Source organism: Heterodontus francisci, chromosome 8 (assembly GCF_036365525.1).
Source record: "Heterodontus francisci isolate sHetFra1 chromosome 8, sHetFra1.hap1, whole genome shotgun sequence".
In the NCBI taxonomy this organism is placed as follows: Eukaryota; Metazoa; Chordata; class Chondrichthyes; order Heterodontiformes; family Heterodontidae; genus Heterodontus; species Heterodontus francisci.
In genome coordinates this window covers 64,776,328-64,804,074 of record NC_090378.1, presented here as the reverse complement: position 1 = coordinate 64,804,074, position 27,747 = coordinate 64,776,328, and the positions used below count along the sequence as shown (strand labels likewise).

The 27,747-nt window shown below is 44.3% G+C and overlaps 1 protein-coding gene and 1 long non-coding RNA gene across 4 annotated transcripts in view; both read right to left on the bottom strand.

Moving 5' to 3' along the window:
• The window catches only part of negr1 (neuronal growth regulator 1), a 751,054-nt gene that overhangs the window by 159,474 nt on the left and 563,833 nt on the right, over positions 1–27,747 (bottom strand). The gene's annotated exons all lie outside the window — the stretch shown is intronic.
• On the bottom strand, positions 1,307–14,836 carry LOC137372871 (uncharacterized). The gene is made up of 3 exons (XR_010975515.1): positions 14,689–14,836; positions 3,256–3,312; positions 1,307–1,446 (listed from the first exon to the last, which is right to left on the bottom strand). It is a non-coding gene; the product is annotated as an uncharacterized lncRNA (long non-coding RNA).

The window sequence follows — 27,747 nt, the reverse complement described above, 5'->3', positions numbered from 1 at the left end:
TTAAGCTAAATAGAGTGGGAAAGGGATCATGTAGGCGAAGATTGAGTAAATTAAAGGGAAATGCCAAGGCAATATAACAAGGTAGCAATAAAGGTAATGATGATCAGAGTATGGCAGGATGGGACAGTGATTGCAAACCTGAGTGTGTCAGCAGTTCTGGCCAGAGTTTATAAAAACAGTAAACAAAAACTAAATTAAGGTCTCTGTATCTGAATGCCTGCAGCATTAGCAATAAAACAGATTGTCAGCTCAAACAGAAATTCTTATGTATGACCTGAAAGCTATTACAGAGACGTGGCTACAAGGAAACCAAAGCTGGTACCTGAATATCCAAGGGTATATGGCATTCAGGAAGGACAGGAAGCTTTGAAAAGGTGGTGGGGTAGCTCTGATAATTAATGAGGGCATTAGTACAAGTGTGAGAGATGACCTTAGTTCTAAAGATCAAGACATAGAATCAGTTTGGGTGGAACTAAGAAACAGCAAGGGGCAGAAAACATTGATCGGAGTTGTTTATAGGCCACCAAACAGCAGTGGTAATGTAAATCAGAGTATACTTCAGAAAATTAGAGGTGCATGTAACAAGGGTAATACAGTAATCATGGGGGATTTCAATCTACATATAGACTGGGTAAATTTCATTAATACTAATGTTATGGAGAACGAAACGCAGACTGGGTGACCACTCAGTCCGAAAGCATGACCCTGAGCTTCCGGTTGCTTGCCATTTCAAAACTCCCCCCTGCTCTCATGCTCACATCTCTGTCCTGGAATTGCTGCAGTGTTCCAGTGAACATCAACGCAAGCTCGAGGAACAGCATCTGATTAGGCACACTCTAGCCTGCTGAACTGAACATTGAATTCAATAATTTCAGAGCATGGCGGGCCCCCCATTTTACTTTCATTTTTAGTTATTTTTTCTTTTTTTAAATATTTTTTTGTTTATTTTATTTTGTTTCGTCTCAGTTTGTTCAGTTTGCTTACCCACTTTTTTTTTCATGTTTGTACTTGCGACTATTCAATTTTCAGTCTGTTAACACCCTATCTATACTAATGCTTTGTCTTTCAACACACCATTAACATATTGTTTGCCTTTGCTCCATGACCTTCTGGTCAGCTATTCTGTGACCTTGTCCTATTTGCACCTTCTCCTTTGTAATCTTTTGCTCCACCCCTGCTTTACTTGCTTAAAACCTTTCACATTTCGAATATTTGCCAGTTCTGAAGAAGGGTCACTGACCTGAAACGTTAACTCTGCTTCTCTCTCCACAGATGCTGCCAGGCCTGCTGAGTATTTCCAGCATTTCTTGTTTTTATTTCAGATTTCCAGCATCCGGAATATTTTGCTTTTATATTATTATGGAGGACGAATTCTTGGAATGTATACGAGATGATTTTCTGGAGCAGTATGTTGAGGAATCAACTGGGGAATGGGCTATTTTAGATCTAGTATTGAGAAAGGGCTAATTAATAATCTTATTGTAAAGGAGCCTTTCGGAGAGAGTAACCATAATATGATAGAATTTTACATTAAGTTTGAAAGTGATGTAGTGCAATCAGAAACTAGGGTCTTAAATCTGACCAAAGGAAACTATGAAGGTATGACGGGCAAATTGGTTATGGTGGATTGGGAAACTACATTAAAAGGTATGACAGTAGACAGGCAATCACTAACATTTAAAGAACTAATACATAGTTTACAACAAAAATACATTTCTTTAATGCACAAAAACCCAGCAAGTGTTCCAACCGTGGCCAATGAAAGAAATCAAGGATTGTATTAGAGCAAAGGAAGAGGCATATAAAGTTGCAAAAAAATGGTAAGCCTGAGGATTGGGAGTATTTCAGAATTCTGTAAAGGAGGACCAAGAAAAATATTAAGAAAAGGGAAATAGAATATGAGAGTAAACGAGCGATAAACATAGAAACAGACTTTAAAAGCTTCTATAGATATGTAAAAGGGAAAATATTAGCAAGAATATTACACGTGGAGTCAGGAGAATTTATAGTAGGAAATAAGGAAATGGCAGAGAAACTAAACAAATACTTCATGTCTGTCTTCATGGAGGGAAATACTAAAAACCTCCTAGAAATAATGGAGAATGAAGTGACCAGTGTAAATGAGGAACTGCAAGATATTATTAGTAAAAAAACAGTACTACAGAAATTAATGGGACTTAAAGTAAATAATTCCCCCAAACCTGATGATCTACATCCCAGAGTGCTGAAAGAGGTGGCTGTAGAGATAGTAGAATCATTGGTGGTCATCTTTTAAAATTCTATAGACTCTGGAATGGTTCCTGCAGATTGGAAGGTGGCAAATGTAATGTATGATTTAAGAAAGGCGGGAGAGAGAAAATAGGAAACTACAGACCTGTTAGCTTAACATCAGTCATAGGGAAAATGCTAGAATCTGTCATAAAGGATGTGATAACAGGAACTTAGAAAATAATGGTAAGATTGGGCAGAGTCAACATGGATTTATGAAAGGGAAATCATGTTTAACAAACCTGTTGGAGTTTTTCGAGGATGTAGCTAGCAGAATATACAAGGGGGAACCGATGGATGTAGTATATTTAGATTTTCAGAAAGCTTTTGATAAGGTCCCACACAACAGGTTGGTAAACAAAATTAGAGCACATGGGATTGGGGGAAATATACTGGCATGGATTGAGAACTGGTTAACGGACAGAAAACAGGAGTAGGAATAATTGGGTCATTTTCAGATTGGCAGGTGCTGACTAGTGGGGGTACCACAAGGATCAGTGCTTGGGCTCTAGCTATTCACAATCTATATCAATGATTTGGATGTGGGGATTAAATGTAATATTTCCAAGTTTGCAGATGACACAAAGCTAGGTGGAATTGTGAGGAGGAAGCAAAGACGCTTCAAGGGGGATTTTGAGAGGCTAAGCAATAGGCAAAAATTTGGCAGATGGAATACAACGTGAGGAAATGTGAGGTTATTTACTTTGATAGGAAAAACAGAAATACTGAGTATTTCTTAAATGGTGAAAAGCTGGGAAGTGTTGAATTTCAAAGGGACATGGGTACCTTTGTTTATGAGTCACTGAAAGCTAACATGCAGGTACAGCAAGCAATTAAGAAGGCAAATGGTATGTTGGCCTTCATTACAACAGGATTTGAGTATAGGAGTAAAGATGTCTTACTGCAATTATATAGAGCCTTGGTGAGACTGCACCTGGAGTGTTGTGTGCAGTTTTGGTCTCCTTACATAAGGAAAGATATACTTGCCATAGAGGGAGTGCAATGTAGGTTCACAAAACTAATTCCTGGGATGGAAGGACTGTCCTATGAGGAAAGAAAAATAGACAGGACCTTTATTCTGTGGAGTTTAGTAGAATGAGAGGTGATCCCTCATTCAAACATACAAAATTCTTACAGGGCTCAACAGGGTTGATGCAGGAACGATTTTTCCCTGGCTGAGGAGTCTAGAACCAGGAACACAGTCACAGAATAAGGGGAAGGTCATTTAGGACAGAGATGAGGAGGAATTTCTTCACTCAGAGGTGATGAATCTTTGGAATTCTCTGCCCCACAGGGCTGTGGAGGCTCAGTTGTTGAGTATATTCAAGACTGAAGTTGATAGATTTCTACATATTAAAAACATCAAGGGTTGCGGGGATAGGGCAGGAAAATGGTGTTGAAGTAGAAGATCAGCCTTGATCTCATTGAATGGTGGAGTGGGCTCAAGGGGCTGAAAGGCCTACTCCTGCTCCTATTTCTTATGTTCTTATGAAAAAATTCCACAAGATAACAACAGCGAACTTACCTAACCTTTGCAGGCACCGATGACTCTTGCCTTGCTGGCGCCAGCTTTTCAAAAACGGGAAAATGAAAGCACGTGAGTGCCGCACGTCATGTATAAGATTGCGAACGGCTGGTAGGATCGTGGTGAATTAGTTACAAATTCATGCAAAACAGTATTAACAGATTTAAATTACAACCCAGTCACATCGCAGCAGAGGTACCGCCACGGAACTTCACCATCTCTGAGAAAATCAGAAACCTGCATTATGACATTGGGTTCCATGGCGGACGACTCCACGCTGATTCTCCAGCAACCCCCTGCCAAAAGAAATGCCTTCAAATGGAGAATAAAATCAAGCCCCCTGTGTCCTCATCACAACTTGCTTTCCCACCTATCTTTGTATCATCATCAAATTTGGCTACAATACACTCTGTCCCTTCATCCAAGTAATTAATATAGATCGTACATAATTGAGGCCCCAGCACGGATCCCTGTGGCACCATAGTACTTACAGTTTGCCAACCCCAAAATAACCCATTTATCCCAAATATCTGTTTCCTGTTAGCGATCCTCTAGGGACTTGTCAGCCTTTAATCCTATTAGCTTTCCGAGTACTTTTTGTCTAGTGATAGTGATTATTTCAAGTTCCTCCCTCCCTATCACCTCTTCATTTTCTACTAATATTAGGATGCTTTTAGTGTCTTCTACCATGAAGACAGATACAAAATACTTGTTCAAAGTCTTTGCCATTTCCTTGTTTCCCATTATTAATTTCCCAGTCTCATCTTCTAAGGGACCAACGTTTACTTTAGCTACTCTGTTTCTTTTTATATACTTGCAGAAGCTCTTACTATCCATTTTATATCTCTTGCTAGCTTAGTCTCATATTCTAATTTCTCTTTTTTTTATTTGTCTGTTGCTGGTTTCTAAAATTTTCTCAATCTTCTGGCCTACCAGTAATCTTCACAGAATTATACACCTTTTCTTTCAATTTGATACCATCCTTAACTTCCTAAGTTAGCCATGGATGGCTCATCCTTCTCATAGAGTCTTTCTTTCTCAATGGAATATATCTTTGTTGAGAGTTATGAAATATTTCCTTAACTGTCTGCCACTGCCTATCTACCATCTTCCCTTTTAACCTATTTTCCGAGTCCCGATTAGCCAACTCTGTCTTCACACCTTTATAATTTCCTTTATTTAAGTTTAAGGCACTAGTTTCAGACCCAAATCTCACACTCAAACTGAATGTGAAATTCTATCATGTTATGATCACTCTTGCCTAGAGTATCCTTTATTAGGAAATCATTAATTAATCCTGTCTCATTTCACATTACCAAGTCGAAAATAGCCTGTTCCTGGTTGGTTCCATAAAGCAGTGTTCTAAGAAACCGTCCTGAATAGGCTCTATGAATCCGTCCTCAAGGTGACTTTTGCTAATTTGATTTGTCCAATCCATATGAAGATTAAAAGTGCCCACCAGTATTGCAATACCTTTCTTACAAGCCCCCATTATTTCTTGATTTATACTCAGTCCTACAGTATAGCTACTGTTAGGGGGCCTATAAGATACTCCCACTAGTGACTTCTTTCCCTTGCTATTTCTTATTTCCACCCAAACTGATTCTATATCTTGATCATCCGAGCCAAGATCATTTCTCACTACTGTACTGATCTCATACTTTAATAACAGAGCTACCCCACCTCTTTTTCCTTTCTTCGTCTCCTTTTGAAATGTAAAATGCCCTTGAGTATGCAGTTCCCAGCCTTGGTCAGCTTGCAACCAAGTCTCTGTAATGGCTATCATATCCTACCCATTTATTTCTATTTGTGCCATCAATTCACCTATCCTGTTATGAATGCTGCGTGCCTTCAGATAAAGAGCCTTTAATTCTGTCTTTTTGCCATTTTTCCCTGCTGTGACCCTATTTGCTGGTGCACTCTTGTGTGTGTGTGTATGGTCTATCCCTTCCTGTCACATTTTGACTATCATTACCCATATCACTACCCTGCACTATTGCCTTGTCCTTTCTCTAACTTTCTAAGTTTCCCCTCACCTGAACCCTCACCCCCACTATTTAGCTTAAAGCCCTCTCTATAGCCCTAGTTATTCGATTCACCAGGATACTGGCTCTAGCACAGTTCAAGTGAAGCCTATCCAATGGAACAGCTCCCTGTTCTCCAATACTGGTGCCAATGCCCCATGAATTGAAACCCATTTCTTCCACATCAATCTTTGAGCCATGCATTCAACTTTCTGATCTTATTTAACCTATGCCAATTAGCTCATGGCTCAGGTAGTAATCCAGAGATTCTTACCTTTGTGATTCTGCTTTTTAAGTTAGCTCCTAGCTGCTTATACTCCCTTAGAACTTCTCTCTTAGTCTTACCTATGTCGTTGGTACCTATGTGGATCACGACAATTGGATCCTTCCCCTCCCACTCCAAGTTCCTCTCCAAGCCCAAGGAGATGTCCTTAACACTGGCAGGCAACACAGCCTTCGGGACTCATGGTCACATCTGCAGGAAACAGTATCTATCCCCTAACTATACTGTCTGCTACATTCTTTTTTACTCCCCCAACTCGAATGGCCCCATGTACCACAGTGCTGTGGTCAGTTTGCTCATCCTTTCTGCAGTTCTTGCTCTGATCTACACAGGCTGCAAGAGCCTCACACCTGTAGGACAAGTGCAAGGGCTGAAGCTTCGTCAGTGCTACCTCCTGAATCTCCATACCTACCTTATTCATTGTCACACCCTCCTGTCCCTGACCATGGACCAAATTTGAAGTACTTAACCAAAAGGGTATGACTGCTTCCTGGAGCAAAGTGTCCAGATAACACTCTCCCTCCCTTATATATCGCAGTGACTCTGAACTGAAATTCCTCGAGCTGCAGACACTGCGTGCAGATGTGGTTGCTGTGGATCACACCCGTGATCCACAACAACACATCACCTGCTCTGCCATTTCTATTGTATTTTATTCAACAAATTAGCTTTTAAGTTTTGAAATATCACTCAATGAATATTTGTAGCTGTACTAAGTAATTTAACTAGTTAAGCCATAAATTTAATGCAGCACTTATATATGTCTCCCCAGTCCTAGCTTAAACTACTGGCCTGGTTTAGGGAAAAAAACCCATAAAACTCACTAACCAATCACCTATCTGCTCACCTAATTAATACCTCTAGAGCTCAGTTCTCAGGTCTCGCTGTCTCTCGCTCCCTCTCTTAGAATGATCCTTGGTTTTTAAACTATGAGAACTGCACCTCTACCCTCCACTGTGCTGAGGTGACAGTGATTGCCCTTGACTTCAAGGCAGCATTTGACAGAGTATGGCATCAAGGAGTCCGAGCAAAACTGGAAAAAATGGGAATCGGGGGGAAACTCTCTGCTGTTTGGAGCAATACCTAACGCAAAAGAAGATGGTTGTGGTTGTTGGAGGTCAATCATCTCAGCTCCAGGACATCACTGCAGGAGTTCCTCAGGGTAGTATCCTAGGCCCAACCTTCTTCAGCTGCTTCATCAATGACCTTCTTTCAATCATAAGGTCTGAAGTGGGGATGTTCGTTGATGATTGCACAATGTTCAGCACCATTCGCGACTCCTCAGAGAATGAAGCAGTCCCTCTAGAAATGCAGCAAGACCTGGACAATATCCAGACTTGGGCTGATAAGTGGCAGGCAATGACTATCTCCAACAAGAGAGAATCTAACCATCTCCCCTTGACATTTAATGGCATTGCAATCGTTGAATCCCCCACTATCTACATCCTGAGGGTTACCACTAAGCAGAAACTGAACTGGAGTAGCCATATAAATACCATGGCTACAAGAGCAGGTCAGAGGCTGGGAATCCTGTGGCAAGTAACTCACTTCCTGACTCCCCAAAGCTTGTCCATCATCTACAAGGTACCAGTCAGGAGTGTGATGAAATACTCTCCACTTGCCTGGATGGGTGCAGCTTCAACAACACTCAAGACGCTCGACACCATCCAGGAAAAAGCAGCCCGCTTGATTGGCACCCCATCCACCAACATTCACTCCCTCCACCACTGACGCACAGTGGCAGCAGTGTGTACCATCTACAAGATGCACTGCAGCAATGCACCAAGGCTCCTTAGACAGCATCTTCCAAACCCGTGGCCTCTACCACCTAGAAGGACAAGGGCAGCAGTTGCATGGGAACACCACCACCTGCAAGTTCCCCTCCAAGCCACATACCATCCTGACTTGAAACTGGATCACCATTCCTTCATTGTCGCTGGGTCAAAATCCTGGAATTCCCTTCCTAACAGCACTGTGGGTGTACCTACCCCACATGGATTGCAGCGGTCCAAGAAGGCAGCTCACCACCACCTTCTCAAGGACAATTAGGGATGGGCAATAAATGCTGTCCTAGCCAGCGATGCTCACATTCCATGAACAAATAAAAAAAACTCAACAAATTCCCGAGTTAAGTACTCTGTAGATGCATACTCCGTCAAAGTGGACTTCCTGCTACTTACTAGCCCCTGACCCCTGGCTTTCCTTGGGTGTCTTGCACTACACTCAGAGAGCACCACTTAAATATGGAAGGCCAGTTTATTTCAGTGGATTAGCCCCTTAGTGTTGAGAAAATAATTTGACTCCAAAAGGTGATAATTTTATTTTGAGAGCTATCCAGTTTTCTAACTAAGGATTATACTAATGTACCCAGTAGAGCTAAGCCTGTTTGCTGATTTTTCACATGGTATATTATGCTCTATTGATAATATGTTTCTGATGGGATCAGGCACCTGTTGGCAAGAAGTGAGCATCACTGATTCATGAAATTGATATAATGCACAACTAAATTATATATATTTGAATTTCAGGACAAGAGGTTTGCTTCTGTGAACTTTGCAGTGTTGAGTGCGACTTGAAGTATGGCATTTGTTCCAATAAAAGAGCCCTTTTTATGACGAGGTTATTCATATCCAACTCTAGCAAACATAGTTTAAGTGTTACTTATTATGACAGGATCTTTCTTTCCAGATTGGGGAAAAATATGAACATGTACAGCAGAACAGGACCATAAGATTAGTGTCAAACTTAAATATCCAAATGAGCTGTGTTGAGTCCACACATAATACTAATATTGCCTAATTGCTCATTTTAATACTAATAAACATTTACATAAATCATTGAATTGAATTTAATGATCTTATGCATAAATGTAATCATTATGTGACCTATGAAAACTGCTGCTTTCCTTAAAATTCCCACTTGTAAAACACAATTCCACTTAACTGATTAACCAGACCCGGCCATACGGTTGTCACTGAAGGGTTCAGATAAAGGTAATACTAGTGGATCTATGTTATCAAGGCTATCATGAGAAGAGCTGAGGAAGTTCTGGAGTAGTGTGCCGTTTTGGGAGAAGACCGTACACATGGAGTTCAGGTTGAAGAAAAACTGCTGTCAGATGAGAATTGGTAGCTGCATCTTGGAAGCCAGGAGCTGAAAATCTACCTGAGGAAGTTCAGAGCTGTGAAGAACTTTGTGGTTGAAATTGGTCCCCTAAACGATGAGTGGACTGCCTGGTAAATCTGTGAGATCTATCTTTGTTGCATTTGATAGGTAATGTGTAATTTGTAATATATATAGACCGTGATTTGTCTGTTGATTCATGTCTAATTTATGTTGATTTTGATTTGATTCCCCAGGGACGGGAAGAGGAGACTGGGCCGCCTGACCAAACTAGCCCGGACGCAGAGGAGGTCAACAGCCATGGGGTCATCTGTAGCACCTGGCTGCAGTGCTGCAAGTGGGTAAATGACCTTGATCCTTCAGCCAAAATGATTATTCCACACCTCACTTTTCTTACGAGCTTACAAGTGGCAAGGTCTGAGGGTCAGGTTGGTGGAAAACAAATGCCCACCTATTTGGTGGCAATGGGATCAGGCAGCAGGTTATTCTGTCAGAGACATGGTTGCATCCCAGCAATGGTTGTTCATCTGTCAGTGGTGGCTGTGGCAAAGTCGCTCCGGAGTGGCCGCATGCAGGAGACACTGCTGTGCCCCCATCATGGACAGCTGAGCTGCCACCAGAGTAGGTGTTGTTCTAGTCTTTTGCAGGGCGACTAACATTGTTCATCTTTGTGCCTGCAGGAAAAGAGAGATCAGAACACCAAAGTAAGGATCCAAACTTGTGTTGATGTTCTGTCCCTGGCCATCCTAACACCTATGGAGGAGGAGGCACTGAAATTCGCTGGCTGCATGCTGACCACTCCATTGCAGATGGTGAGACTGGAGTGTGTTCACAAGAGTGTTAGTAGCTTCATGGATGGCACAAGTTAGTGGAACGATGGCAGAGTGGTAATGTTACTGGACCAGTAATCCAGAGGCTCTGACTAATGATCTGGGTGCATGAGTTCAAATCCCACCACGACAGCTGTTGGAACTTAAACTCAATTAATTAATTATAATTAAAAGCTAGTCTCAGTATTGGTGAGCATGAAACCACCAGATTGTCGTAAAAATCAGTCTGAATCACTAATGCCCTTTAAGGGAAGGAAATCTGCCCTCCTTACCTGGTCTGGGCTACATGTGACTCCAGTCATAACTCTTAACTGCCCTCTGAAATGGCCTAGCAAGCCATTCAGTTATACCAAAACCGCTCCAGAAAAGTCAAAAAAGAATAAAACCGGACTGTCGTAAAAGAATAAAACTGGATTAACTCTCCAGCATTGATGTAGGCACTGGGAATGACAACGGCACACCCAGTCCAGTTGACCTTGCAACCTCCTCCTTACTAACATCTGGGGAGTTGTGCCAAACTTGGGAGAACTGTCCCACGGACTAGTCAGTCAAACAACAGCCTGACATAGTCATACTCACCAAATCACATCTCACAGGCAATATCCCAGACTCCTCCAACACCATCCCTGGGTATGTCCCGTTCCATTGGCAGGCCAGAACCATCAGGGATGGAGGCACAGGGTAAAATGGGAGAGGGTTTCTCTGGGAGTTCTCAACATTGACTCTGGAGCTCATGATGCCTCATCGCATCAGGTCAAACATGGGCAAAGAAACCTCCTGCTGATTACCACCTACCACCTTCTCTCAGCAGATGAATCAATCCTCCTCCATGATGAAAACCACTAGGAAGAAACACTGAGGGCACAGAACTCTAGGTGGGGGACTTCAATGCCCATCACCAAGAGTGGCCCAGTAGCATCACTAGTGACCACGCTGGCCGAGTCCTGAAGATATATCTGCCAGTCTGAGCCTGCAGCAGGTGGTGAGGGAACCAACAAGAGAGAAAAACTTGCTTGATCTTGGCCTTGCCAATTTGCCTCTGGCAGATGTATCTGTCCATGACAGTATTGGTAAAAGTGACCACTACACAGTCCTTGTGGAGACAAAGTCCCAGCTTCACTCTGAGGACACCATCCATCGTGTTGTTTGGCACTACCACCCTGCTGAATGGGATAGATTCAGAACAGACCTAGCAGCTCAAAACTGACATCCATGAGGTGATGTGGGCCATCAGCAACAGCAGAACTGTATTCAACCACAACATGTAACCGGCTGGTCCAGCATATCCCTCACTCTACAATTTCCACCAAGCCAGCAGATCAATCCTGATACAATGAGGAGAGCAGGAGAGCATGCCAGAAGCAACACAGGCATACCTAAAATTGAGGTGCCAAACTGGTGAAGCTACATCACAGGACTACATACATGTTAAACGGCAGAAGCAGCATGCGAGCCCACAAAACAGATCAGATTAAAGCTCTGCAGTCTTGTCACACCCAGTGAAAAATGGTGGTGGACAATTAAACAACTAACCGGAGAAGGATGTTCCACAATCATTCCCATCCTCAATGATGAGGGAGCCCAGAACATCAGTGGAGAAGACAAGGCTGAAACATTTGCAACCATCTTCAGCCAGAAGTGCTGAGTGGATGATCCATCTCGGCCTCCTCCTGAGGTCTCCAGCATCACAGATGCCAGTCTTCAGCCAATTCAATTCACTCCATGGCTGAAGGCACTGGATACATCAAAGGCTATGGGCCCTGACAACATTCCTGCAATAGTACTGAAGATGAGTTCCAGAACTACCCGTGCCTTTACCCAAGCTGTTCCAGTACAGCTACGACATTGGCATCTACCCAAAAAGCAGGACAAATCCAATCAGGCCAATTACCATCCTATCACTCTACTCTTGATCATCAGCAAAGTGATGGAAGGTGTCGTCGACAGTGCTATCAAGCAGCAATTACATAGCAACAACCTGCTCACTGATGCTCAGTTTAGGTTCTGCCATAGCCACTCGGCTCCAGACTTCATTAAAGCCTTTGTCCAAACATGGACACAAGAGCTGAACTCAAGAGGTGAGGTGAGAGTGACTGCCCTTAACATCAATGCAGCACTTGACCAAGTGTGGCATCAAGAAGCCCAAGCAAAATTGAAGACAATGGGAATCAAGGGGAAAATTCCCCAGTGGCTGGAGTCATACCAAGCAGAAAGGAAGATGGTTGTGGTTGTTGGAGGCTAAACATCTCAGTCCCAGGACATTGCTGCAGGAGTTCCTCAGGGTAGTGTCCTAGGCCCAACCATCTTTAACAGCTTCATCAATGACCTTCCCTCCATCATAAGGTTGCAACTGGGGATGTTCGCTGATGATTGCACTGTGTTCAGTACCATTTGCGACTCCTCAGATGCTGAAGCAGTCTGTGTCCACATGCTGCAAGACCTGGACACCATTCAGGCTTGGGCTAACAAGTGGCAAGTAACATTCATGCCACACAAATAACAGGCAATGACAATCTCTAACAAGAGAGAATCTAACCATCTCCACTTGACTGTCAATTGCAGTACCATTGCTGGATCCCCCACCATCAACATCCCGGGGGTTATCATTGACCAGAAACTTAATCCGACCAGCTACATAAATATTGTGGCTACAAAGCAGGTCAGAGGTTGGAAATTCTGTGGTGAGTAACTCACCTTCTGACTCCCCAAAGCCTGCCCACCATCTACAAGGCATAAGGCAGGAGTGTGATGGAATACTCTCCATTGTCTGGATGGGTGCAGCTGCAACAACACTCAAGAAGCACGACACCAGCCAGGACAAAGCGGTCTGCTTGACTGGCACCCCATTTACCACCTTCCACATTCACTCCCTCTACCATTGGCGCACAGTGGCAGCATTGTGTACCATCTACAAGATGCACTGCAGCAACTCACCAAGCCTTTTAGTTTAGTTTAGTTTAGAGATACAGCACTGAAACAGGCCCTTCGGCCCACCGAGTCTGTGCCGACCATCAACCACCCATTTATACTAATCCCACACTAATTCCATATTCCTACCACATCCCCACCTGTCCCTATATTTCCCTACCACCTACCTATACTAGGGGCAATTGCTAATGGCCAATTTACCTATCAACCTGCAAGTCTTTGGCGTGTGGGAGGAAACCGGAGCACCCGGAGGAAACCCACGCAGACACAGGGAGAACTTGCAAACTCCACACAGGCAGTACCCGGAATTGAACCCGGGTCGCTGGAGCTGTGAGGCTGCGGTGCTAACCACTGTGCCACTGTGCTGCCCTTCTTTGACAGCACCTTCCAAACCCACAACCTCTTCCACCTAGATGGACAAGGACAGCAGACGCATGGAAAACCACCACCTGCAAGTTCCCCTCCAAGTCATACACCATCCTGACTTGGAACTATAATCACCGTTCCTTCACTTTCGCTGTGTCAATAACCTGGAACTCCCTCCCTAACAGCTCTGTGGGTGTACCTACACCACATGGACGGCTGCAGTTCAAGAAGGTGGCTCACCATCACCTTCTCAAGGGCGCTAGGGATGGGCAACAAGTGCTGGCCTTGCCAGTGACACCCACATCCCATGAAAGAATTTAAAAAAAACATGGGGCATGGTGACCCAACATCCTCCACTGGGCACATGGATCTCCACAGTAGTCGCAGTTGAAAGGGCAGTTGGTGGACAGCGCAGAACTCTTTAATCTATCTTCTCTCTTGCAGGTCATCAACAACAGCAGAGTGCTGCAGTGATCAGGGAAAGCCATCCACCTCTGAGGAGGAGGGATCCTCAGAGGACGCGCCATCACATCATTCCCCTGCACCCTCCACAGGCGCAGGTACTCTCACTTTGGTGGGTATGTGTTTGCATTTAGATTCTAGGCCACAACTTGGTGTGGACACCACAGATGAGCCTGAACAGCTGATGAAGACTGTGACAGGTGAAGCCACTGACATTTGAAGGAGTGTGTGAGGCTGATGGCATACCTCTAGAGTTGTCAGTAAGGTGGCAGATGCTGGACCTACAGCGTGAGGTGTGTGAAGATCTGCTGGAGCTTCCAAAGGGTATGCATACCCTGGCTTGGACAGTGGAGGAGTCCATCCAGGCCATGAGCGCTGCCATTTCTCTCTGGTCTGTGCACATGGCTTCCTCCATCGAGAGTCTGGCGACTCTCACTGAGAGCCAGATCCAGAAGACCACTTAGTGGATGCTGGAGGTGTGCTCAGACCTGCAAACCATCACCGAGTCCATGATCCTTGTGCATCAATGGCTGGGTAAGACCAGAAAGGAAAAGGTAGATGCAAGATTTCAAGTCTACTAAAATAATTAGAAAACATAGAAAATGTAGGTTAATCTTTATAACTGAAGTTAAAATAAAAAAGGACTGGCAGAGAATACAGAAGAGAAGGAAGAGTAATGGAAGACAGCTCTGATAATGGGCTGTATTTTGTAATGGCAATGGGGGTCCCGGCTTTGGAAAGGAAGGCTTGGGAAGAAGACTCGGAGGGCGGAGTTCCGGACCGGGAAGTATAAAAAACTTATCTCGGGGATTCGCGGCCTTCATCCAGGGAGAAGACTCGGAGGGCGGAATTCCAGATCTGCAAGTATAAAAAACTTACCTCAGGTATTCGCGGCCTTCATCCAGGGAGAAGACTCGGAGGGCGGAGTTCCAGACCTGGAAGTATAAAAAAATTACCTCGGGGATTCGCGGCTTTCATCCAGGGAGAAGATTCAGAGGGCGGAGCTCCGGACCGGTAAGTATAAAAAACTTACCTCTGGTTAAAAAAAACTGAAAAAAAACTAAAAAAAAACCTGAAAAAGTGATGTCACAGGAAAGCTGTGACCTGATTGGCTGGTTGGGAATTTGTACAGAATTTGAAAATAAAACATTGATAAAAATTGATTAAAACCCTAATTAACTAATTAATAAGTAGAGTAACTAAACCAGAGGGAGGAGATTACTGTATTTAGCTGGCATTTAATATTTATAGTAGAAATCTAGCACTAGGGACCATATAGTTAATTGTAACATAATTTAGTAAGGATTTAATAAGTATTTATTTATTTTAAATTAATTTATTAATTACTGCCAGAAATGTCAGTTAGAGGGGTAAAGTGCATCACCTGTGAGATGTGGGAGGTCCGTGACACTTCCAGCGTTCCGGACAACAACATCTGCAGGAAGTGTACCCAGTTGCAGCTCCTCACAGACCGCATGGATCGATTGGAGCAGCAACTGGATGCACTTAGGAGCCTGCAGGTGGCAGAAAGCGTCATAGGCAGGAGTTTTAGAGACGTGGTTACACCCAAGGTGCAGGCAGATAGATGGGTCACTGCGAGAAGCGGGAGGCAGTCAGTGCAGGAATCCCCTGTGGCTATCCCCTTCTCCAACAAGTATACCATTTTGGATAATGTTGGGGGGGATGGCCGATCAAGGGAAAACAACAGCAGCAGCCAGAGCAGTGGCACCACGGCTGGCACTGTTGTTCAGCAGGGAGGGACAAAGCGCAAAAGAGCAATAGTTATAGGGGACTCGATAGTCAGGGGCACAGATAGGCGCTTCTGTGAACGTGAAAGAGACTCCAGGATAGTATGTTGCCTCCCTCGTGCCAGGGTCAAGGATGTCTCTGAATGGACAGGTGGCATTCTGAAGGGGGAGGGTGAACAGCCAGAGGTTGTGGTACACATCGGTACCAACAACATAGGCAGGAAGAGTGACGAGGTCCTGCAGGGGGAGTTTAGGGAGTTAGGTAGAAAGTTAAAAGACAGGACCTTGAGGGTTGTAATCTCGGGATCACTCCCTGTGTCACATGCCAGTGAGGCTAGAAATAGGAAGATAGTGCAGCTAAACACATGGCTAAACAGCTGGTGTAGGAGGGAGGGTTTCAGATATCTGGATCATTGGTATCTCTTCCAGGACAGGTGGGACCTGTACAAGAAGGACGGGTTGCATCTAAACTGGAGGGCACAAATATCCTGGCTGCGAGGTTTGCTAGTGTCACTCGGGAGGTTTTAAACTAGTGTGGCGGGGGGGTGGGAACCAGAGCAGTAGGACAGCAGGTGAAATAAATGAGGGGGAAACCAGTGAATAAGGCCAGTAAGACTGAGAGGAAGAGCAGGCAGGGAGATGTTGCTGAGCACAGCGGGAATGGTGGTCTGAAGTGCATTTGTTTCAATGCGAGAAGTATAACAGGTAAGGCAGATGAACTTAGAGCTTGGATTAGTACTTGGAACTATGATGTTGTTGCTATTACAGAGACATGGTTGAGGGAAGGACAGGATTGGCAGCTAAATGTTCCGGGATTTAAAAGCTTTAGGCGGGATAGAGGGGGATGTAAAAGGGGTGGGGGAGTTGCATTACTGGTTAAGGAGAATATCACAGCTGTACTGCGGGAGGACACCTCAGAGGGGTCATGCAGCGAGGCAATATGGGTGGAGCTCAGGAATAGGAAGGGTGCAGTCAAATGTTGGGGGTTTACTACAGGTCTCCCAAAAGCCAGCGGGAGATAGAGGAGCAGATATGTAGACAGATTTTGGAAAGATGTAAAGGTAACAGGGTTGTAGTGGTGGGTGATTTTAACTTCCCCTATATTGACTAGGACTCACTTAGTGCTAGGGGCTTGGATGGGGCAGAATTTGTAAGGAGCATCCAGGAGGGCTTCTTGAAACAATATGTAGATAGTCCAACTAGGGATGGGGGCGTACTGGACCTGGTATTGGGGAATGAGCCTGGCCAGGTGGTCGAAGTTTCGGTAGGGGAGCATTTCAGGAACAGTGACCATTATTCCATAAGTTTTAAGGTAGTTGTGGATAAGGATAAGAGTAGTCCTCGGGTGAAGGTGCTAAATTGGGGGAAGGCTAATTATAACAATATTAGGCAGGAGCTGAAGAATTTAGATTGGGGGCGGCTGTTTGAGGATAAATCAACATCTGACATGTGGGAGTCTTTCAAACATCAGTTGATTAGAATCCAGGACCAGCATGTTCCTGTGAGGAAGAAGGATAGGTTTGGCAAGTTTCGGGAACCTTGGATAACGCGGGATATTGTGAGCCGAGTCAAAAAGAAAAAGGAAGCATTCGTAAGGGCTGTAAGGCTGGGAACAGACGAAGCCCTTGAGGAATATAAAGACAGTAGGAAGGAACTTAAGCAAGGAGTCGGGAGGGCTAAAAGGGGTCATGAAAAGTCATTGGCAAACAGGATTAAGGAAAATCCCAAGGCTTTTTATACATATATAAAGAGCAAGAGGGTAACCAGGGAAAGGGATACTTCGGGACAGGATTTACTCCCATTTGGAAACAAACGAACTTATTAGTGAGAGGCAGCATGGTTTTGTGAAGGGGAGGTCGTGTCTCACTAACTTGATTGAGTATTTTGAGGAAGTGACGAAGATGATTGATGAAGGGCAGTGGATGTTATCTATATGGACTTCAGTAAAGCCTTTGACAAGGTCCCTCATGGCAGACTGGTGCAAAAGGTGAAGTCACACGGGATCAGAGGTGAGCTGGTAAGATGGATACACAACTGGCTCAGTCATAGAAGACAGAGGGTAGCAGTGGAAGGGTGCTTTTCTGAATGGAGGGCTGTGACTAGTGGTGTTCCGCAGGGATCAGTGCTGGGACCTTTGCTGTTTGCAGTATATATAAATGATTTGGAGGAAAATGTAGCTGGTCTGATTAATAAGTTTGCGGACGATACAAAGGTTGGTGGAGTTGCGGATCGTGATGAGGATTGTCAGAGGATACAGCAGGATATTGATCGGTTGGAGACTTGGGCGGAGAAATGGCAGATGGAGTTTAATCCAGACAAATGTGAGGTAATGCATTTTGGAAGGTCTAATACAGGTGGGAAGTATACAGTAAATGACAGAACCCTTAGGAGTATTGACAGGCAGAGAGATCTGGGCGCACAGGTCCACAGGTCACTGAAAGTGGCAACGCAGGTGGATAAGGTAGTCAAGAAGGCATACGGCATGCTTGCCTTCATTGGTCGGGGCATAGAGTATAAAAATTGGCAAGTCATGCTGCAGCTGTACAGAACTTTAGTTAAGCCACACTCAGAATATTGCGTGCAATTCTGGTCGCCACACTACCAGAAGGACGTGGAGGCTTTGGAGAGGGTACAGAAAAGGTTTACCAGGATGTTGCCTGGTCTGGAGGGCATTAGCTATGAGGAGAGGTTGGATAAACTCGGATTGTTTTCACTGGAACGACGGAGGTGGAGGGGCAACATGATAGAGGTTTACAATGTTATGAGCAGCATGGACAGAGTGGATAGTCAGAAGCTTTTTCCCAGGGTGCAAGATTCAGTTACTCGGGAACATAGGTTTAAGGTGCGAGGGGCAAAGTTTAGAGGGGATGTGCGAGGCAAGTTCTTTGCACAGAGGGTGATGAGTGCCTGGAACTTGTTGCCGGGGGAGGTGGTGGAAGCAGGTACCATCGAGACGTTTAAGAGGCATCTTGACAAATACATGAATAGGATGGGAATAGAGGGATACGTCCCCGGAAGTGCCAAAGGTTTTAGATCAGGATCAGCACAGGCTTGTCAGGCTGAATGGCCTGTTCCTGTGCTGTACTGTTCTTTGTTGTTTGTTCTTTGAAACCCTGGCTTGGGCTTCCATCAGATTCCCGAAGCCATTTGACAGCAGGTAGGCAATTAACTACCTGCCATGGGAGACGTCTTCCCTTTAAAAGACGAGCTCCCCTGCCAAAGCTGCTGGCCAATCGGAAGGCTGGCAGCTCTGCAGGATCACAGTACCACTGGGAGCAGAGATGACTGCCGGAACTGCAGGAGGCCCTGCAGCATCAAAGGCATCCAGGACCCTGGGAAATGTGAGTGGGGTCGGGGTCAGTGGAACCATTCAGGCAGGCCGTGGCTGTTTTCCCGGGAGTGGGGCAGGGGCAATTGCCACCGCGGACCCTTCAAATGCCCTGGATTGCTTTCAAAGGAGGGACTCCCCCAACCCCGCTAGGAGGCCGCTCGGCTTTTCCTGATGGCATCTCCCTGCGGCAGCAGGCCCCTCTGCCTCCCACGAAATTGATGTGGATGCAGGAAGAGGCCCTTAAGTGGCCATTCTTGTCCATTTAAGAGCCTCACTTGACCTGCGGTGGGTAGGCTGTCCTCAGCTTTCTCCGTCCAAGACAAAATAGCAGGGGGCCTGGGCAATGGCGCCCCCTGCCATTTTGATGCCCCCCCCGCTGTCTCTGTGTCAATCTCCAAGGGCAGAACAAAATTCTGCCCAATGTGTTTAAATTTTTATCTAATTTTTTTAATGTTTATTTTTGTAGTTTACAGCTAATATTACAGAAGTAATTTGATTGCTGATATTTGAATAGGTTTATTACTGTAATGCTCGTGATTTTTTTCAGTATCACAGTGACACTTATTGCCCAAGCACTTTTTCTTTAGTAATTACTGAAGTTCCTGCATTAATTTTTTTTATTGAGGGTGAGACCCCCTTTTCACAAAAGGTATTTTTCTCCCACATTTTTTCTGCTTCTTCCTGTAGCATATACAATTTCATGCAGGACACACTCAGGACAGAGTTATTTAACAGCTGGCCACTGTGGATCAACATCCAGAAACAAGGATGCCAATCCCAATGAATCGACAGAGGTGCATACTGACAGTCATCAATATGTGTCTGAGAGCCTCCAGCAGAGCTGAAATGCCCATTTCTCCTTTTGGGGTGGTAACAAAGTGCTACGAAGTAGTGATATTGCCAGCCAGAAAATTCACCCTTATATTCAGTGTGGTCTGCCTAGTGTATAGTTAAGGTTAAGTATAATTTCTGTAGATGTATATGCTATTGCTTTTGGATATATAGGGCAAATTAAACAATTTGGGAATCCCACTGGGGAGGCAGAGCTCAAAGGGAGTGAAGATTGGAAATACAGCTACAATACTAGCATTGACTCACCAACCTTTTTTTGTTTGTTCTTGGGATGTGAGCTTTGCTGGCAAGGGCAGCATTTATTGCTCATCCCTAATTGCCCTTGAAAAGCTGATGATGGCTTCCTTCTTGAACTGTCTATGTGGTGTAGAGCTGTTAGGGAGGGAATTCCAGTATTTTGATCCAGCGATAGTGAAGGAATGGCGATATAGTTCCAAGTCAAGATGGTGAGTGACTTGGAGGGGAACTTGCAGATGGTGGCGTTCCACTGCATCTGCTGCCCTTGTCCTTTTAGGTGGTACTGAATGAGACTGCACACTGTGCAATCAACAGTGAATATCCCCACTTCTGACCTTATGTAGGACAGAAAGTCATTGATGAAGCAGCTGAAGATGATTGGGCATAGGCCACTACCCTAAGGAACTTCTGCAGTGATCTCCTGGGGCTGAGATGTTTGGCCTCCAACAACCACAACCATCTTCCTTGTGCTTGGTATGACTCCAACCAGTGGAGAGATTTCTGCCAATTTCCACTAACTTCAATTTAGCTAGGGTGGCACAGTGGCGCAGTGGTTAGCACTGCAGCCTCATAGCTCCAGTGACCCGGGTTCAGTTCTGGGTACTGCCTGTGTGGAGTTTGCAAGTTCTCCCTGTGTCTATGTGGGTTTCTGCCAGGTGCTCTGGTTTCCTCCCACAGCCAAAGACTTGCAGGTTGATAGGTAAATTGGCCATTGTAAATTGCCCCTAGTGTAGGTAGGTGGTCGGAGAATGGTGGGGATGTGGTCGAGAATATGGGGTTAATGTAGGATTAGTATAAATGGGTGGTTGTTGGTCAGCACAGACTCGGTGGGCTGAAGGTCCTGTTTCAGTGCTGTATCTCTAAATAAAATAAATAAGTCCTTGATACCACACTCCATCAAATGCTGCCTTGATGACAAGGGCAATCACTCACACTCTCACCTCACCTCCTGAATTCAGCGCTTTTGTCCATGTTTGGACCTAGGCTGTAATGAAGTCTGGAGCTGAGTGGCCCTGGTGGAACCCAAACTGAGCATCGGTGAGCAGGTTATTGCTGTGTAAGTGCCGCTTGAAAGCACTGTTGGTGATACCTTCCATTGCTTTGCTGATGATTGAGAGTAGACTGATTGGGCATTTATTGGCCAGATTAGATTTGTCATTGTTCTTTGTGGACTGGACATATCTGGGCAATTTTCCATATTGTCGGGTAGATGCCTGTGTTGTAGTTGTGCTAAAACAGCTTGGTTAATGGTGTGGCTAGTTCTGGAGCACAAGTCTTCAGTACTTCAGCTGGGATGTTGTCAGGGCCCCTAGCCTTTGCTGTAGCCAGTCCCTTCAGCCGTTTCTTGATATCATGTGGAGTCAATCAAATTATCTGAAAACTGGCATCTATAATGGTGGGGACCTCAGGAGGAGGCCGAGATGGATCATTCACTCAGCATTTCTGGTTAAAGATGCTTGCAAATGCTTCAGCCTTGTCTTTTGCACTGACATGCTGGGCTCCACCATCATTGAGGATGGGAATGTTTTTGCAGCCTCCTCCTTCTGTTAGTAATTGTCCACCAGCATTCATGACTGGATGTGGCAGGATTGCAGAGCTTTGATCTTAGGTGGTTGTGGAATCGCTTAGCTCTGTCTATAGCATGCTGCTTCCGCTGTTTAGAATGCATGTAGTCCTGTGTTGTAGCTTCATCAGATTGTTCAAGTATAGCTCTTTACTGAGAGTGTGGGATCAGTGAACTTTTATATTGTACTTTAATTGCTTCTTCACATGGCTGGACATTGAAAGTGGCATTTCTACTATTACTCACAAGTCCCACTTAGCTCCCACTCCTTGTGGCTTTGCAAAAACAAAGGTTAAAAAGAAATTTCAATGGTTTTCTGAGAAGCCTCCCACGTTGTTTTTAAGGACTATCAAGGACTACTTAAGCCCTCTCAATGTAGGTATAAATAGGCAGGGTATATGTGGTCATCCTTTGCCCACTTGTACCTCAAAATTTCAGGACCCTGATTTGAATATTACAAGTGGTCTCTCACCTGAAATAGGCGGGCACTCTGCCCATCCATCTCAGGACCCTTCCCAATTTGGCAGATACCAGAGCTCGAACAGAAATAAGTTAACACATTTCCAACCTGCTACTGCCCTGTTTGTGCAAGGCAGCGGCACATAAAATAGCTCCTCATCTGTTTTTGGCCAGTGTCAAGATGATCTGGCAGTACGTAAGAAGTCAGTGACATACATGAAAGAGGGAAAACAGGAGCTGTCCCTGGAAAAAATACAACACATTTACTGAGTTCCCAGAAATGTACAGGGGTGGAATGGGGTGTGTGTGGTAATTTCCACCTTCACCACTTGGTTAGTAAATGGAAATGAAAATTGGGTGAGTTCAGTAATGGGTGGGCAATCCACTCCACCAGTGCATTACCTCCTAATGATCTTTCATTATACGCTGCTATTTATAACCAGTGTGACCTATTTTGGATAGAACCTTTTTCGCTCATGTTCTTAACTTCTTCGTCCAATGTGGTGCTACCTCAGTGTCAAAGAGGTTGTACTGTTGCAATTCCTCCCTGCCTCAGCTCATCTGCAGCTGAACCCCTCATTCATGCCTTTGTTAACTTGAGACTTGATGTCATGTCGGCCCCCAGCTGCCAAGTATGAGGCACATATATTTCGCCACATGGACATTACATTTTAAAATTGCTACTGGGAAGAAAAGGAGGCCTATTACAAGGAATTGCCAAGCCCCTCGATGGAAAGACAATTTTTTCGTACTCGCAGACAGTGTTGCAACAAAGGAACCAGTCCCTGCCCCAATACACAGAAGAGACCTGGGCAAACCAGTCAGTCACATGACCACCTGCTGGCCAACCAGGGGAGTTTTAAATTGGAGAAACAGTATTTGGAGACAGAAAGCTATTTGCTCCTGGACTGAAAAGACCTCTCGTGGCTGGCTTGCTGCAGCCTCTCCTGTCTGCTCTCATCTCATTCTCAACAGCTTCAGAAACCATTGAAGACATCTGAACCCCGAGAGAGAAAAGTCTCCTACTATGAACAAGGTTTAAGAAGAATACTGGGCCCTAACGAAAAGCAAGATCCACCTACAAGCAAGGACTACAGTGAGCTCAAAGCACAGTAACAAAAACCCCTCTTCAGAGATTGCCTCAAACCTCTCTATTTTATTTTTCTTCTGCTCTTTTCTGTCTCTATTTGCATGTGCGTATTGCGTATGCATGCTAGTGTGGGGTGCGGTGTGTATCCGTAGGCATTAACCGAATTAGAGTTTAAGTTTAAGTTTGAATAAATTTCTCTTTTCATCTTTATACCTAAGAATGCCTGTTTGTGCTCATTTCTTTGCCTTATAATTGGAAAGCGGTGAACAAGGATTCACCAAGGGGAAATAAAACACAGTGTGTTTAACACACTGATGATGGCTAAAAAGGACCCCTTCTCACCTTTCTCACCTAGTCATAACAGAAATTTGGGGGATACACACCATGCCCCATGCTAACATGCATACACCTTACGCACATGCAAATAGAGACAGAAAAGAGCAGAAGAGAAATAGAGAGGTTTGAGGCAATCTCTGAAGTGGGGTTTCTGTTACAGTTCTTCGAGCTCATTGCAGAGTCCTTGCTTGTGGTAGATCTTGCTTTTCGTTGGGGCCCAGTATTCTTCTTAAACCTTGTTCATTATAGGAGACTTTTCTCTCTTGGGGTTCATATGTCTTCAATGGATTCTGAAGCTGGTGAGAACGAGATGAGAGCAGACAGGAGAGGCTGCAGCAAGCCAGCCATGAGAGGTCTTTTCAGTCCAGGAGCAAATAGCTTTCTGTCTTCAAACACTGTTCCTCCAATTTAAAACTCCCCTAATTGGCCAGTAGGTGGTCACGTGACCGACTGGTTTGCCCAGGTCTCTTCTGTGTATTGGGGCAGGGACTGGTTCCTTTGTTGCAACACTGTCTGCTAGTATGAATAAAATGTCTTTCCATCCAGGGGCTTGGCAACCCCTTGTAATAGGCCTTCTTTTCTTCCCAGTAACAATTTAAAAATGTAATGTCCATGTGGCGAAATTATGTGCCTCATTCTTGGCAGCTGGGGGCCTGCATGACACTTGACTATTCCAATGCACTCCAGACCAGCCTCCCATCTTCCACTCTCCATAAACCTGAGCTCATCCAAAACTCTGCTGCCCATGTCCTAACTTGCACCAAGTTCCATTCACCCATCACTCCTATACTCACTGACCTACACTGGCTCCCACTTTACTAACAGTTCAATTTTAGAATTCTCACCTTGTTTCAAATCCCTTCATGGCCTCACCATCTCCTGTCTCAAATCTTTTCCAGCTATACCACCCTCCGAGGTCTCTGCACTCCAGCAATTCTGGCTTCTTGAGGATCCCTGAATCTAATTGTTGCATCCACTGGTGGCTGTGTCTTCAGCTGCCAAAGCTGTGAGCTCTGGAATTCCCTCCCTAAACCTCCCTTTCCTCCTTTAACAATCTTTTGAAAACCAACCTCTTTAAACCAAGCTTTTGGTCATCTCCTCTAATAGCTCCTTATGTGGCTTGGTGTCAAATTTTGTTTGATAACACTCCTGAGAAGCACCTTGGGATGTTTTACCAGGTTAAAGGTGCTATATAAAGACAAATTGTTGTTGTCAGGCCTTCCAGGGAGTACCGATTGAGATGACTTTTGAAAATTTAAATATCACTTTGATTTTCCTTTATTTAGATTAGAAATCACTCAACTGAGAACGGTACCAATGCTTTTAATTAGCCAGAATGTATAATTTATCATATGAAAACAAATTTGCTGGGCCAGAATGCGTGGACATCTCAAAACACACTCTTTGGGCCTCCATGTAATTATGTTTTCTTTTCCCCCAGTAAATGTGAAGTCACAAATCACAAAGTGGGGGGGCGTAAAATTGAGTGGGAGGCGTCCCCGACGCCTTTCCGCTGCAATTTTACTAGCGGCGGCAGCAGCAAGAAATGGCCCACCTGCCCCAGGCCAATCAAAGGCCTTAAGTCACCAATTAACTGCCACTTAAGGGCCTCCTCCTGCTGCTGGTGGTATTTTACCAATGTCCAGCAGGTGCCTCAAGCCCCCAGAACGCTGCCAGGTAATACCTGGTGGCCTTCTTGCAGGCTGGAGGGAGGGGACCCCCCCTGATCGGGCACAATGTGCCCATGGGTGCCCCCCCACCGCACCCGAAGCCCCAACCGCCTCCACTGAAATAAAGTCTTCCCTGCTCCCAACTGACTCCCCCTGCCTCACTGGGCCCTGACCGATAGTGCTCGACGAGGCCCCAATAACTTACCTTTCTTCCGGGGTCAGCATCCATGATCCTGTTGTGGCTGGGTGCAGTCCCAGCAGTGGCCAGCGCTACTGGCGGCGCTGCTAGGACTGAGAACTGTCGGTCCGCTGATTGGCCAGCAGCTCTTGGAGGTGGGACTTCCTGCCTCAGACAGATGGAAGTCCTGCCCAAGTCTAATTAAGGGTCACGTAAAATTCTGGCGTGGCTCCTAGGCCCAGTGGAAGCAGGCTCGCCCCCGACTTTTTTGGCCAGCCTCCCGCCCAATGTAAAATTCAGCCATTATTTCGTTAAAAATGTTCTGTTTTTCCCCAACTGAGATTTTCTCTGCATTATTTCTCAGTGAACTGTTTTTGTTCCTCCCTCATCAATTTATGCCATGGGCATTACTGGTGCTCTTTATTAAAGATGCAATCCTGATTCCGTCACTACTTCACTTGTATTTGATGTCACTGTAAATAAATATTTTGCTACCTCTTTTTCCTCTGCAAATATAGGTTTACCAAATTGAATTTTCATGAAGGAGATTCTCTTTGTGACATGTTGTTTGAATTAGTAACACGAGTTAAAAGGTAATGAGTTTTGATGGTTTGAAAATGTAAAATAATGTATTTACCATTCTAATGGTTCAGGGAATATGTATATAATTATGGCATAAATTTGACTCAGGTACAGAAGATAGAAAATATTGCTGTCTGACCTTTCTGTAAAATGTAGGGATTCTGTATATGTTAATTATCCTGGTCTTAATTGGTAATTAGAATCTGAAAGAGTACTGGTGAATTCAGGGAAGAGTCAATCAATGTTTTCATAAAGGTCAGGGATGTGACATGTATACTGCAGTAATATCACAATTCAATGTTTTAGTGGTGTGATGTGAATATGGCAGGTATTATTTGTGTATTTCTTTCAGCAATGGATTCTAATGATAGGGCTCACTGCACTGTTAATATCTAGGGAAGCTCTCCTTGTCCCTCTCTAACTTGGGCATCCCAAACTTCTGATCTTTATGGAGTTACACTCGATGTGGCATCAAACCCAAAGCAGAGTGCAACTGCTTCCTCCAGTGGTTATATCCTTTTGGAGTCAGGCAGTGCTAAAGTTGCAGGATAACTGCAGGACCTCAAAACTGTTGCCCTTGGTTTCTTCCCTACTTCTGACAACTTATAGACTTGTTAACTTCAAACTTGATATAACCTAGCCTTCATGGTTTATTGCACCTTCTCTCAAACTCTTTTCAACTTGGGTGATGATCTGCATTATGGAATTTGAACTGTTACCTTGGCTTCTCAAAAATGATAAAATGTTATGGTGCATTTTTGTGAATTGAATATGAACCAAACACCCATTCAGGGACAATGTATGCTGCAACACACACTGGTTATATTTCAATAAAGAGGATAAGAAACACCATGTTGTAAATTCTCAGTGCGACACTGCCTCAGAACTATGCACCACGCATAGCAAATGTGAAAGAGAAGCTGAACAATTTATTGATGTCTGTGGCAAATAAAGCATTCTAAGAACCAAAGTCCATTGGATGTTACATTTCACAATGCTAAAATGCTTAAAGACACCAACAGGGATGTGGCTTGAGAATAATGGCCCTGACAGCACTGTCACAACAAACCTCATACTTGCACTAAACAAAGCCCTCCTCTGAAGCCCAGTTTTATGGTGCTCTTGAATACAAAATGCAAAAACTATGCACTTTCTCTATATTCAATTCTTGCTCAAAACCCCTAATCTGTCAAAATCCAACTTCCTGCTATAAATATAAAGCCCACCAAATCTACCTAACTTTAAGTTTAATGGAGACAGTACAGCATTAAATGGTTAGCTGTGCAGTTCAGAAATTACCTCAAATTCACTTCAACTATTGTGTTCTCTCATACTACTTAGTGTCTATCTTACACAATATATGGGGAAAAATGCAATATGTGTTACTGCAATGTAATGCTATATGCTTAGGTACAGAGTTTGATGTCTACATACATGATGTTCATACATGTTTTGCACAGATCCAAAAAAAAAATTAAAGAGAAATGGATTGTGAGGAAGATAAAATATATTTTGATTACAATTGTGCCTAAGTGCTTATTTTAGCATTTCAGAGTTACAGAAAAGCATTTAAGTTGCTTCACTACTGTAATTGTATCGTTTATTTCAATGTCACAGTGTTTGAGCTGAAAACATACTGAGAAAAGAATACTCGACCTGCTTGCTATTTTTATGCCTTTTATTGTATTTTTGTTGCTGTACTCTGGTCTCAGTTTGCAGATTTGTATGTGTAGACGGTGTGGTCCTGATTGTTGTTTATTCTTGACTATAACTACAGCCACGAAGGTTACAGCATGTGGAGTTAGGATGCAAATAGCAGAATGGATAGCAAGCTGGCTACAAAATAGAAAAAAAGAGAGTAGGGGTAAAGGATAGTTACTAAGACTAGCAA